The sequence below is a fragment of the Lissotriton helveticus genome, chromosome 6, assembly GCF_964261635.1.
Source record: "Lissotriton helveticus chromosome 6, aLisHel1.1, whole genome shotgun sequence".
In the NCBI taxonomy this organism is placed as follows: Eukaryota; Metazoa; Chordata; class Amphibia; order Caudata; family Salamandridae; genus Lissotriton; species Lissotriton helveticus.
Genome location: NC_136067.1, coordinates 318,818,818 through 318,834,016, shown reverse-complemented (window position 1 = coordinate 318,834,016; position 15,199 = coordinate 318,818,818).

Here is a 15,199-nt window from a genome sequence, read left to right as displayed (position 1 = left end):
GGGCGGCATGGATGAATTTATTTGTGCACTGTTTGGCATCACTGCGGTGTTTTGGCATCGTCCGCCATGGTTTCCATGTACCGTCCGCAGCGATGTCTATGCTGCAGCTCTTCCGCTATTTTTCCCATTCACTCCTGTGTGCGACCGCGGCGGTCGGTGACAGCGGTTCCGACCGCGACACCCTCGGGGATATCCTAATTTCACGTGCGGTGTGTCTGCTGTCCTTGCGGCGGGTTATAGCATTTCTGCTGCTTTTCCGACCGCCGCGGTCGATTTTTGGCCATCTCCGCCGCGTCGGACGGCTTTGCTTGGTCCGCTTCCGCCGCGGTCGGTCTTTAGTGGAGGTTAATCCTAATGTGGCCGCCGGTGTATCCGCGGTGCAGGCGGGCGGTTGGTTTCCGCCACCATGGGGGTCGGGGTGGTTTTCCGAACGCTATCCTAATGACCCCCTAAGTCTGCATGTACAAAGCTTCACCGGGCAAAGGTGTCAAATGTATCCAGCTGTCGATGGTTCTTCCCTGTGTGCAAATTTCTTCTTCTTGAAGCGATCCTACCGACTCCAAAGAATATCCAGCTCTGAGGAGCCGATCTCAGCCAGCGCCTGCTGCCTTGGCCAATTTGGGATTTTTAACTTCCATTTCAGTGACTGAGTCAGAAGATAACATTTCTAACCAGAGCAAACTTGTTTTTGTATCTGACCCATGCTGTATCACAGGCAGCCTTAAATTGTGCCTAGGTCCACGGTTGACGCTGAATGTTTTAGGTGCTATTTTTAAATTTAAACTTGTAAAAATCATATTTTGATGTCATTTTGTTCATTATATTATGCTCTATATTTTCAGATTGGAGTGCTTTTTTTTGTTTATTGAGTTTTTGAATCTTTAACTGATTTGGTACTTCTAAATGCTTCATATATTTTGTAAAGTTCAGCCAATCTGTTCTGTGCCATAGCTACAAGGGGTGAAGCTAAGATTTAAATTACTGAAACTTTTACTGGAGGTAATCAGAATAGTGATATCATTTCTAGTGGTGCACTACCAATGACCCTAAGAAATAATCTACTTTACTAGAGTTCTTATATGTGATGAGGAAATAAAAGGAGGCTGGGCAAAATAACATATTTCCATACAATAACACAGTTAGGGAGCAGGGCAGTCGGGATTGATCACAGGTTTCTTTTGTTTGATATTGTGCAATTGTGCCACTAGACAGGTATCTCTTTTCCATTCTGTTTTACATGAAAGTTTAATGGTTTGTATTAATTCTTGGCCACTAAGGGAAGAACGGGGTTAGCACACAGAAGCCACACACAAGCTTTGCTCCTTTTGGGCTTAGGGTGCCAAGAGAACCTTGAGCTGAGCCAGAGCTTTCAGTGGCCTGCCTATCTTTTCTGTCATTATATTTGTAATATATTGTGTAATGCTACTGGAAAGTACCTTCTCTACTTTTCCCTATGAGGGGTGGGTAATGCAGTAAAAATCTTCTACATTTACAATACTTGTGCGTTCACTCTGGAGTGCAGTGTTCCAGTGGGTGTGCAGGGTAGCACTTCTTAAGTTTTGCATGTCAAAATATTTGTCTTTACTTCTAATGTTCTGAAGTCTATTATCTTTGTTTCTCCTCCACAGGAACACATCTAGCAGCAGAAACAATGTGAATATCGTATTTCCTTCTCTATGTCTGTCTTAAGTGATATGCGTGCTGTATGTGCTAATCAAAGAAACATCTGACGGCAGAATACAAACAACAGGAGAGTTCAAAGTTCTGAAGAAAGCCTTGTAACCCTGGGAGCATTAGCAAAACAGGCTGAAACAAGTCAACCTATTAGGATAGAGAGATACATAATTTCCCTAACTATTCAAAGCTTTGATTTTATACTTATCTGGAAAGATTGCAGCCAATAAACTTAGGGGGATAGTCTCAAGAACGTGTGATAGTTATCGCAAAATTTACTTACCACAACTATTCACATCGCAGTTTATCACGGGAAAATAACACCGTATTAACGTTGTAGTCTCAACAAGGTGGTACCATGCGATAGTCTTACAATAACGCGTCAAATGACCGTGTTAAAATTAACGCGCTGCCTAAAAAATGCGAAATACGAACGCGAAAAAAGCAGCGATGTCCAAAACCGCGATACAAAAATCAGCTATAACCAGCGACAGGCCTGCAATTCCCATGCGTCATGCGGGAAAATGTACCATGGAAACAGAGAAAAAAAAGTGTGAGATGACAATGTATAAGTTCGACCTCACATCGGTGATGTAGTACATATGTCCACTGTCCTGCATCAAATAGGCATCTCCACACAAACAGTCACAATGTTCATTGTCATGCAGTCTGTATGTAAACTTCACCAATGCAAAAACATACATGGAACACACTGTGAAGCTGCATCTCCCCTTTACATTGAAGAGGGACAATCAACACTTCCTGCAGAGCAGACCCTACATCACTCCAGTGATGATGGAGACAACCCCCGGGACAAGGACTACTACGAACTCCAACAGTTCATGGACAACCTCCGCACCCCACTTCCAGTAGCAGGGCAACCCAGCACCATCAATGTGAGCCCACCCCTGTTCAGACCACACAGCAGGAAGTACCCACCACCACGTCTGACTCCCAGCACCTCACCGAATAACACATAGCGTTCCAATGCTGTGTGTTAGACCGCCAGGTGGAGTTGGCTGAACAGGTGCAGGTGGGGTTCGACCGCATGGCAGCCAAACTAGATGCCATACGTAGATGTCTAAATCCCATTAGGGACCACTTACACTCCCTAACGGACACCCACAGTCTGCCCCATGACCTCCAACAATACATGGCTGGCATCACTGGAGTCATGACTCTGAGACAATAACAACTGTCTAGTCAGAGTGGCTACAGCGATGTCGTCCGTGATATGGGAAACACAAGGAGGGCCATGAAGAACATGGAGCGGATGCAGGCGCAAAGAATGGCTACCATGGCTGCACACGAGAAAGCTGTAGATGGGATCTTCTATGCTCTGCAGAACCTCATCATGGGAGTGATGCCACAAGACATTGCGTAGATGAATGCTGCTGCTACTTCTACATCCACATCTCTGGCCCCTGATGTGTCAGTGTCACACAGTGCTGCAGAACAAACACCACCACCCACATGTGAGGCACATGAAACGTCAAAGGACGAAGATGAATCTGCCTTAGTGGTAAGAATGAAACAGTAGCACTCATCTCCGCCGTATAGCTTGTTTCTGCTTGGTTCTGCCCTCTGCATCATGCCCTGGAATAACACCTTACACCGTCCTCCGATACACTCTGCAACACTAACCTTGGACCTCGACATGGAGCGCCATATTTTGTATGCTTAACAATGACACAGCAATCAGCCTGCAAACTGGACTCTTCCCCTTCCGAGTAACTCGTCAAGCCCTAAAGAACTCTGGCTGGCCCTCCAAGGGGCAATATTGTAAAGTGTTGTCTGGCTCAGTACTAGGACAGCTTCAACACTCCACTGAACGTAAACAATACATACTAATACACCCAGACATGTTATGTCTATGATTAATCAAGTATGAAAGCATGGACGAATGTAGGGGCAGTGATTCCCCATTACGTCCATATTGCTCATGTTGTGGGACGTGAGTCACAGGGTGCATCCCTGCATAATAGTGGTACATATTTGAGCCAAAAAGAAGGCCTGTTGTCAATTTTAGGTCACAAATGACAGCCTATATGTAATGATTTGTGGCACATGTGAAACGCTGATGAGTGGGATTCCGTACTATCTTTGACACACGGAAATGGCATTTCGAACACGTGACACCCTATACATCCTCTCTGTACAGAGATGACACACCCACCATCTATTTTCAAATTATGAGATTGTTAGCACTACATGTTGCTTCTCCACTTGTCAGAGTGATGTGCTTGTACAGAGGAGTGACATGCACTCAGGGAATGTGTGTTGTGGTCATTTTGTACTGTCCCATGATTGCTAAGGACTGTGACAATGTGACATGCTCATGTGAAGAAATTGTCAATTATGGTGTTCCTACTGCAGCTGCAGTGGGGTGTGGTCCACATGCCTCATCTTCCTCATCATCATCTGGTGCATCCGGCACTTGAATCCATGAGGCATTGGTGCAAACACATATGTTGTGCAACACAGAACATGCAATGATCATCTTGCACACAATGTCTGGGCTGTACAGGAGCCTTCCACCTGTGATGTCCAGGCACCTGAAGCGTGACTTCAACACGCCAAATGTGTGTTCCACGATGCCCATGGTGAATTTGTGGACAGCATTGTACTGCCTCTGGGCCTGTGTGTTCGGGGCTCGGAGGGGTGTCATCATCCAAGGGCAGAGTGCATATCCTTGATCACCAAGGACAGTGCAGAGAGACATGAGTCAATAGTTGGTTACGCATGATGTGCTTGCAGGCTCACTGGTTCATTGGTGTGTGATATGTGTGACTCAGTGGTTCCTGTTTGACTGCTTGTAGCAAATAAGCGGCATCAATGTATATTACGTAGGCTCACTGCTGCTCCTCCCTCCCCCTTAGCCTATTTACTAGTTTGCATAGCGTGGTTGCATCACTTGCACTCCTGCGGCACACCATTGTCATGCCTGTCTGCGCATGTCCACAGCCTGACACCGAAACTTTGATGTTGTGCGTTGAAGGTGGGCGGCCACGTGTGTGTAGGCCTATGGTAAGGATAGGGCGGACACAGATGTAGAGTTCATGGCTGGTTGAACTTGCGATGCGGTTGAGTGTAGAAATTTGGCTTATGTTGCGGTAATATCGACACACATAACAGTTGGCATGTTTGATCCCGGGCCCCGAGCGGACCTGCTCTCCTTCATTTACCCCTTTGGCCGAGTCCGCACTCCAAGGGCATGCTACATTGCAAAATTGTCCATTGTGGGACAGGTGGCGCCGACACTACAACAGAGACACACGCAATAGTTACTTACTTGGCAAGACCAAAACTTAACCATGCCCAGGGCCCCGGGTTGATTAACCACACCCCTTCCCTGGACTTTCATACTCCAGTCCACTCTGCTTACGCTTACAGGGGGGTACGGCACAGCTACATGTCCCAGGTCTTCCCCAGTGCCTGAGGTGACATGGTTGCGTCCGCTATAAACAGCACAATTTAATGTGGTAGGGCCCGGGCCCTCATGCATACATAATGACCACACGGACTCATTTAGATACTTTGTGGAACCAGCTACAGGCACGTGTGCCCGGCCCCTTTTATTGAAAGGGTCACATGTCCAGTGACGCCTGAGCTGGATGGGTGTGGGGTGAGAGTAAGCCAGCCCACAGGGAGTGTTTGCTGCTGGAAACAACTACAACAGTGATCAGACAATCAGAAATTCAAAGTTTAAACAGCAGGGGTCCATGACTTGAGCTGTACAGAGGTAGTGGCCCCGGATGCACTGCAGCCAGCAAAGGCACACCGCCACGGGACGGTGACTTGCGGTGCACTGAGGTAGGGCCACGAGAGCTGACAAGGTTCTCTTCGAAGTCCAAGGTGAATGTCGCATAATGTTTCGGGGGTCAGTGGAAGGTGTTCTTCCAGGGCATGATGCAGAGGGCAGAACCATGCAGAAACAGGAAATTTGGAGGAGATGAATGCTACAAACTCATTCTTAAAACCAAGTCAGTATCAACTACATGATGATGAAGACAACCCCCAGGCCATATACTCAGATGCCACCAAAGTTCAACCAGTGAGTGTCCATGAATTTCAGGGAACAGAGTTAGTGGCACCAGAGCTGAAAGGGGATGCAGTCTGCAATGAGGCCTGTACAATGATATAAACTCTGTCTTAAAAAAATCAAGACTCAGTTACAAATGTGTGACCTACTTGACTACAGCATAGGATGGAGGCGGATCGCCGGCACCACCACTTACGGTGTCTGCCTCGTGGTGGGGTGAGAGGCGCCACCCTGGCAGCCACTTTGGCCATTACGGAAGATGACCACACACAGAGCAATTGGCTTTTTATTCACACCCCTACGCTGGCCTGGCGTACGCCGAGCCAGCCCACTCCGCTCACGCTTACAGGGGGGGGACGTAACTAGCTACATTTCCGCGATCTAACCCACTGCCTGGGGTAACATGGTTGTGTCCACTGCACTCCAAACACCATCAGAATATAGTATATGTCGACATGGACATGTCTGTGGTGTGGTCTGCCTACTACAGCCTGGCCAGCACATCCACGCACACTTGGCATTGTGTACATTCTTATTCATGGGTCACTTGCCTCCTTTGCAGATGCCTGGTTCCCACCTCTCCCCACATTCTGCTATTGTGTGGCCGAGGTGCCAGGCCGTTGATGGCTTGTGTACATGGCTAGCCCAGGTTACCACAGTAGGTTGTGCTGTTGTGTCTGGTAGGTCGGCATGTTGTTTGGCATATTGTATGTGAGTTTGTAACTTGTGCATTCCCAGAGTTGTGAGTTGCATGATTGTGAAGTTGAGTTGGGTGGTGTGTTAATTTGGTACTTACCAACGAGCAGTGCATTTCCGTAGGTGCCAGCCTCAAAGTGCTGGTTGATGATAGACTGTCGGAAGATGTAGTAATCATGCACACTGCCTAGATAGTTGGCGATGACATTGGTGAAGAGTCCCCTGTGGTCCACTATTGCCTGCACATTGATTGAATTTTTGTGCTTTCTGTTGCAGTAATTGAATGCAGTGTCAGCAGGGGGCACAAGTAGGACATGTGTGCAGTCAATTGCCCCCAACAAGTGTAGAAAGCCAGCTATGGCGTAGAAGCCTTGCTTGGTCTCCAGCTGTTCCTGCGCAGTGTGGGGGAAGTGAAGGTGCTGGAGTACCAAGCTGATGATGGCATCCAAGTCAGGTGTGATGAACTTTGATAGGGCTGGCTGTGAGACTCCTCTGGCTTTGGCAGTTGTTGGTTGGAAGGTCCCAGAGGCCACAAGTGCAGCACAGCCATCAGCTTTGTCTGCGAAGGATGTTGGTTGTCTGCTGTGTTGGTAGCGTCAGCCTGTGGGCAATGATGGTCAGGATACGAAGGATGGTTGTCCTTTGAGTCTGTAGTGGGCAATGACATCCTCTGGTGTTAAGTCTGTGAGGCTGGTGCGTTTTCTGAAGGTCCGCTGTCTTTGTCTGCGCTGCCTCTGTGATTGTCCGGGGGGAAGAGGGTAGGGGGAGTCCAGGGGGGGTGGGTCTAGGGGTGGTGGGGGTAGGGGTTGTGGCCCTCTTGGGGATCCGAGCTGCATGATCAGTAGCTCCTTGGCAACTGTTGTTCTTCAGGTGTGGCTCTGGGCTGGGCTCCCTTTTATGGTGCTGGTTGTTGTCCAACTTAACACCAGGTAGAAGCAGGTGTTAAATCCCTGCTGCTAATGCGCCTTATTGCCTGTTTAGGGATCTTATCTCCGATCTGGCTGGTCGTTTAGAATGTTGTGAAGTGGTGTTGTCACAGCTTTTTGCACAGGAACGCCTACTCTGCATATCATTAGTGTTAATTGCCGGTGTCATCTGTGGCAATGTTTTTTGAGGCTGCTATTGCAGGAAAACTGGTGATATTGGCTGTTAGCATCAGCTTGTGAATTGGGCGATAACTTTATTGCCACTTTGGCGGCGATAAAGTGCCGCTAACTCGGCAATAAGAATATGCCCCTTATAGTTTTTTCCAAGGCATTTTTACTGTCCAATAACATAACCTATTCTCAGATTTCATTGAAAAAAAGGACCAAAAACCTAAGACCTCCCTCTAGAGTGGTAGAGCCCATCACAAAACACATTTTGTCAGGATGCAGTGCCCGATGAGGGTGCATGACACAAATTGTGCTTGAGGGATATTATACAAAGTATTGTATATACACATTCCAAGGAGTATCACAAAACACACATGGGCTAATTTAGAAGCCCCTTGCGCCGCTGGTGCGTTACTTTTTTTGACACAATGGCGGCACAGTGTGCTGCCCCATATTTACAAGGCCACGCAAAGCCACCCTTCGTGGCTTTTCATGGTCTTGTAAATATGGCCCCTTTTCACAAATCACCTTGTGTGAAAGGAGCATATCATGGGTGTTGCTGTAGGTGTTCCCCTGCAACACCCATGGATTCTGCTGTATTCCCAGATTTATAACATTTCATAAACCAGGGAATGCGTCAGAATCCTTCGCCTTCTGAGGGGAGGGGAGGCATAAGGAGTCTCAACAAGGAGAAATACTTTTATTTCTCCTAGTTTTTTCTTCTTTCCTTGCGTGCTGCATTCTGTAGCACACATAGATAGTGGAAAAAGCCTTTTGTGATTGTTTTTGTGCAGGAAGGTGTCACTTACTGCACAAAAACAATCATCCCTACAACGCAGGCACCCTGGCACCATGGTGCAAGGGTGCCTGCATTGTCGTGTGGCAGCCAATTGTGCGCTAGCACAGGGGAAAGCACAGGGATGTTGCATATTGTTGTTACTATGACACATCCCTGTGCTTTTAAAATGATGCAGCTTGGCACAGCTAAATGGCTTGCGGCCTTCACTGTCTAACTTTACTATACCTTTTTTGTAAGATGCTAATTTCTTAGGGAGGGTGTGGTAGTAGGCTTTAATTCCTCTTTTCTCCCTTTTCTGTATGTAAGGATGAGCAAAAAACGTCAAGCCCCTAAAACCATGTACTTAAACAAACAAGTGTTGTATAATGCCCACAGCCAACAATTACTCAAGTTTTGCCATGAGATGATGAAATCTATTACATTTCTTGACCAAGCTCAAGTGCTCCTTTGACCAGTGACCCTGGTCTTGAGATATGCTGTGTATCTGGTTTGCTTCCTGTGCAACCTGGATAGTAGTTTCTATTTTATGTGTTGTTTGTCCACTGTCTCTGTCACATTCAAGAGTAATGAAGGGGTGAGAGTAACTCGCATCATTCTGTATAGGGTAATCATGCATAATTACATTAAAATTCAGCGAGATTACACAGACTTACACAAAAATAAGAATTCTGCATTTAGCACTGTGTACAAAAATGCTTCATCGCATCTAACATGGACTCGAGGTTGAGTAAGGATAAGTTATAGTGCTAAATGCAACAGAACTCAGTTAATGTGCTCTAGCTGTATGACTCTCCCTCCAAATTACTATTAATTATGGAAGTGGGCGTAATCACAATATCATCGGGAATTCTATGTCAAAGAATAAGGCAGAACTACCAAATTTGCTCAAAATACTCTGGCGTAATTGACATTTTGCCCAGGCCTAGAGTACTGTTTTTATGGAGCATTGCAATTCTGTTTAACTGCTGCTCTGAGACAGAAATTTTTTATATATCTGTAGAAGTCATTTCCTGGGATATGCATTGCATCAAAATATGTGGATTATCAGAATGAAGGTCTTTTTTGATTTCCATACTTATCATTGTATACCGCAATAGTACAGTCAGTAAATTGCTTCTCTTGTCTATCTGGCAACACTAATTCCTAGCATTTCTATTCAACTTACATTGTCCCTTCTGTTACAAGATTGTAGAAAAGTCAGCCCATATCGCACCCGATGCCCAGGCCGCTGGTGCAGGGCGACTCTTCGTTTGCATCTTGAATAGCTACCAAATAAAGAGACGGGCACTGGAAGTAGGAAAACAAGAACAGGGTTTATTACTCATGAGGAGACCCTGTCCTTTGGGACACTCGCATAGTGTCTTCGGGAGGTGCTCTAACAAGTTTCTCTGAGGCTTCGTCTTTTATACACAGGTTTATGGCACACAGGCATCCTTTATTACAATCAACACATTGTATAGTATGGAGGTATTCCAACACGTGGCTACAGTAGGGCCCTTATTCTCCATGCAAATAGGAGGGGGCTATCATGCGGCTGAGTGTCCTGCTGATTCCATTGGAATGTGTGTGCCTGATCGAGTCTCAGGGGGTGGGGTGGTCATGATCAATAGTAGCTTCTTCCAAGAGAGACGAGTGCATAAAGTAGTGGGCAATAAACCGTATCCTCGGGCTAAGGGATGACCAGCGGTCCGTGCAAACATTCAGGCTCGGAGGAAGAGGTCATCAAAGGAGGGGTATTCACGGAGGGACAGGAGGTGTTGGTCAGGCGCGCGGTACGATTCTGAGGGACAGAGTCATGCGGGAGGGGTGGGCTCATGACTCGCGCATGTGGGAGAGGGGGCAGCCAGGGTGCATGGGGGAATGCTTGCAGGGTCAGGGAAGTGCGCTGATGAGCGATCGTGAACAGGGAGACCATGGTATCTAAAATGGCTGTCATGTACATGTGTGCATGGATCTATGCTGGCGGGACAACACACTCAGTGTTTTCGCAATATCCGCTCTGCTTACAACAAGGGGTGCTATGAACACAAATGAACGCCGCTTATGTACATACACATTGCTATTTTTAACAGTCGCCGCTTTTTACATAAGCAAGTTCAATTTCTACCTAGTCGATGTGATTGGCGGAATGCAATACATGTTAATTTACACCTGTTGGGTTCTTCATACAAGCCTAGAGATCGGCATAATGTTTAGTCGGTGTAGAACCAAGAAAAATATTCCGATACATAAAAATCAGCTTCACATTTTCTCTCTAGTGACATCAACATACAGGAAGAACGCTCTGATACCTTCCGACTTGTCAGTTCTATAGGGGATTTTGGAAAACTAACCACATGAGTGACCGACGAAACATTTCTTAAAAGGCAATACAAAATGGTTGAGGGAGGTATTCAATTTGATACAAGTAATTTAGTCAAGGGGCGAATAGAAGGTTCTGGAAAGGGAGGAGGGTCTTTGTCGCAATGTCTTTTAACATAGTCCGTCTTCTTTTGTTGGCGCTGCTGAGCACCGGCGGTGGAGCTATAGGTCCAGCTCGGATTCGTCCTTACACGTTGCAGGGTGCGATCAGTCCTCTGCTGTTAGATCACAGTCCTGTTTCCTAACTCAATTTCTTAGGGGTGCCTTATGCTGGGCACCTGCGTGTCTTTCTTTTTCCGTGACAAAATCCCAGTCCATAGTCAAATTTTATATGAAAGAGTTTGTTGAACAATCGAGGGAGGAGAGGGCGGAGTGGGGCCAGATCTTCGAACACACCAAGGGACCAAGGGAGCAAAGGACAATGAGCAGGCAGGCCCATCAGTCGGACTCAAAAAGGGACGGGAACTTCAGGCACGAGTGGGTCAGCAAGTCGAGGGCTTCAAGGCAGCCCCTTATTCCTTCATCAGCTGAACTTGAAAGTTGTGCCTCGTCCCGCGTCTCGTTGCTCTGCGGCTCCACCTTTGGTCGTCACACGTGCTCCATGATCTGTGGCCAGGCTGTGCGTTACGTCCAGCTCCTCTCCTTTGGCGATTGTATCTTTGAATGAGTGAAAAACAAGTTGTTAGACAAACTGGTCGGGAGAACAGATATACATCTCAATTCCTTCCCTATTCCTGAGTAGGTGGGGGATAGGTTCATCGGTCACAGTCAGAGGTCGTTTTTTATGGAGTCTGTAGAGGGGCATTGCATATTGAATTCATAGACTTGTTTGGCGTTCATTCGCGATATATGATAAGAGAAATTGAACCTTTGTACACAATGTATTACGTTACAAAAAATCGAGTCCTTATGGAGAGACTCGTTCTTCCCTTTAACCCAAATATCGACAATATCACATCTCCTTTCGGGGTCGGCTAATTCTTGCAAGCAGGGGCATTATCATAGGGTTGATCGGGGGCGCGTGGGTGCTTTTGGACAGGGAGCTGGGGTCGATCGGGAGAAGTGGGGTACTCTGGACATCCGCACTTAGGTGCAAGGGGGTGGGGCAATCGGGGCATTTGGGGATCGCATTTCTAACGAACTGAGAAACAGAAGGCCATTGACGTTATAGTTCCCTTATAAAAGGCCAGATATGGGGACATTCGTCGTCTTACCTGTCCTTTCCTTCATTACCAACTCGGGTTCTATCGTTTGCAGAAAGGAGAGGTAGTAATATGGCAAGTCACAATCGCTTTGGTTTTGGTCAATTTTGCTGAACATTTTTGCGTTCGAGAAAACCTAATAATGTTTTGTGCCGGAGGGGCACAACGTCTTTATATTTGAAAAGAGAAAACGGGGTTTTTGGAAAGAGGAGAAAAAAAAAAAAAGAGAGAGAGAGAGAGAGAGAGAGAGAGAGAGAGAGAGAGAGAGACCGCACCCTAAATGGTCCATTCGGTACACGTATGACACAGGGAGGGAAAGAGAGACGTGTACAATAATGGACCGTTCAGTGCGCGTGCAACACAGAACAACAGGGGTTAAGTAGCACGGAAACAGAGGCAGAAGGATGACGTAGATTCATGCATCACGTACACACAAACTCAGATGGGGAAGACAGTACATGTATTATACACAAAAAAATCCAAGACAAAACATGAAACAGTTATTGGCCAAAATTATCCATTTTCTGTATGCTGTGCATTTTTATCATCCTAAGCTCTTTTTACCTTTTTCTTATCTTTTAGTCGTCGGCTGCCTCTTACTGGTGGCTTTGATTGTACACACTTACGCCTTTGGCAACTGGTCGTGAACTAACCTGGTCGGGCTAATGCTCACGGAGGTTTATTCGAATCATTCTTAGCAAGTGCGTTTCCAGGCTGAGACAACAGTTGGTGTCAATTGGAGAGCAATGGGGCAGCTTTTAGTTATGTGCCTATGAGGATGCGGAAAAGGAGGTAGGAGGTTTTCAAATATTGGCAATATCCCTAGTCCTCTCGGCGGAGGATACTTGTGTACCCCTACCTCGAAATATACCCTAAACTTTTCCCTATTTAGTTAAGCGTGGAGTGATTAATCATGTGTGCACGTTATGTTTGGTGGTATTATTCGGAGTGCATGGGCACCATAATCGAACGCCTTTTTCCCGTCTTCTTCGTCCGCCAGATCACCATTTTCTTTCTTTGTATTCCTAATCGATGTTCCAAGGTGACCTGCAGAAAGAGGGAAAAAGAAGGGCGGGGGCAGCATTTAAGAATACAACAGCGCGCATAAACCCGAAAAGGCTTTTACTTACTACATACGCGGTCTATCTCCCCGGAACGCAGTTCTTGCCAATTCGGCATTTAAGCCCAGATGAATCTTTTAGTGTGCGAGAGATGTTTATCGGAAGCCGGTGGATAGCATAGGTCACCCAAGTGTGGTATTACAGATCGTATGTAGGGAGACCAGATGGCACTCCTTTGGAGCGACTTAGGGGCATTTTAGTACAATCTTTCTGATACAGGTAGCATATAAAGTATAGACTGAATTCCAGGATCTTTTAGCGGTTGCTTTAAGCTGTACAAAAGTGTGCAAAGTACATACAACAAAAACCGTACCATTCATTTTTTTTTTTTTTTTTTTTCAGTATCTCTGCGTACTATACCTTTTTAATCTTTAAACAGTGGTCATTTATTCGAAACTTACTAATTCACACGTGACAACTACGTTTGCCTTTTCCAAAAATCTTTAATAAGAATGTCAGTGCAAAAAATATGGGCTTACAACCCCGTGTGCCGGCCACGGAGCAGGCTAGAACTGTAGATGTGGGAATACTTTATTAGAAAAACTTTTAGTGGAGTCCGTTGTCGTTTATTTCATAAAAAGTGCGCCAAGTGCAATAAAAATCATATTGAATCTTTAGTGTGAGCGAATATCATAAGCATCGAAATTTCGAACTTTCAATAATCATGATGCGCCAAATTCAACAACAATTCATTGTCCGAATGTTCAATTAATACCCATCTGATGTCAATTTACCGTCTGAACACATAACCAGTACCCATCCAATATCAATTCTTTGTTCGAACATATAACCCGTACCCATCTCATATCAATTCATTTCCCGAACTGACAGTACACATCCTATATCAATCCATTGTCCGAACTCATAACCAGTACACATTCTATATCAATCTATATGTTTTAAAAAACTTCATACATATCCTATGACATCAAGGCTGAGCAATCGGGGTACAATAAGGAGTGTGAGAGTTTCATTTGCATCGGCGCCATTTTGGGTGCAGTCAGGCAGAACCAGGCATAGTCTAAATGTCTATTAACTCGTGGTTGGCTCAGAGCTTCTCTTGGCAGTCCAAAAGTTCCGTTAAAGGGCAAAAGAAAGGATCGGTGGTTTGAACCATCAGTCAAAAGGGGAGGGAGGCAACAATCTTTTTCTACCGGGTCATACTGTGCTTTCGCCGGAACTGATCCGAACTGTAGTCTGCAGGATTCTAGTCATTCAACCTGAGGCTGGCGACAGCATGGGAGCGCCGACGTCCTGCGGCTACATTACCGTCGTTCCGAGGGCACTCATGGCAATCATTCCCCATCGGGGGTATTTGCGGGAGTCGGGGACTCCCGCGGCTCCTCTAGAATCTTCAAGGTTGTGGAGAACTATGGTGGTGGAGTCAACTGGTGGCCGGGCCATTCCTTCGTGCTGGGCCCGCTCTTGCCAGGTCGATCGCCATTTTGAAAGTTCGGCAACTACTGGCGATCGCGGGGTCAAAGGAGCGGACGGGCTCCACCCTGTCGGGCGAGGTGTTGCAGCATCGCCACAGTGGAAGAACCCTTATCCGGGCGCCTGGAGCGCTGAGGGTGCAGCTGGGAAGCCTCCCCCTGGGGAGGCGGGAGAGGCCTGTTCGCACCGTCTATCTCTCCCAGTGCACCCCACGGCGTCTCGCTTGACATTTGTTATGGCCGGACCAGGCGATGAGGACGAGGGGGGGGTCGGAGGCATGTGCAAGACATCCCCCCCCAGAGTTGTCGCAGCCATTATACAAGAAAGAAGTGGCGCCTGGCGTGTTGTTGCTGCCATTACGGAAGAAAAAAGAAAGAAGTGGTGCCTGGCGTGTTGTCGCTGCCATTACGAAGGAGAAAAGGAAAAAATGTCCCGTCCGTCTTTGGGCCGGGCTTCCGGTGGATGTCGGCCGGACGCCCCTTGCTCTGGCCCCATAAACGGGTTCCTTGGCTCATCGGCTGCAGCCGGATCCCGTCGGCCCCAGCCCCCGGTCGTTGGTGGCCGGGCCGGGAGAGAATGTGGCGGGACTACCTGCAACTCTCAAGGGCCACCACGGCCGGACTGGGAGAGAGAGGAGAGGGTCGAGGACATAGACATTCCCCCCCCTGCAACTCTCCGGCGTTGTCAAGGCAATCCCCTGGCCGGGTCCCTTTGGCCTCGGCCTCTCCTCCGGCTACACCCTACGTTACGATCTCCTGGCCGACTGTTGGCAGCAG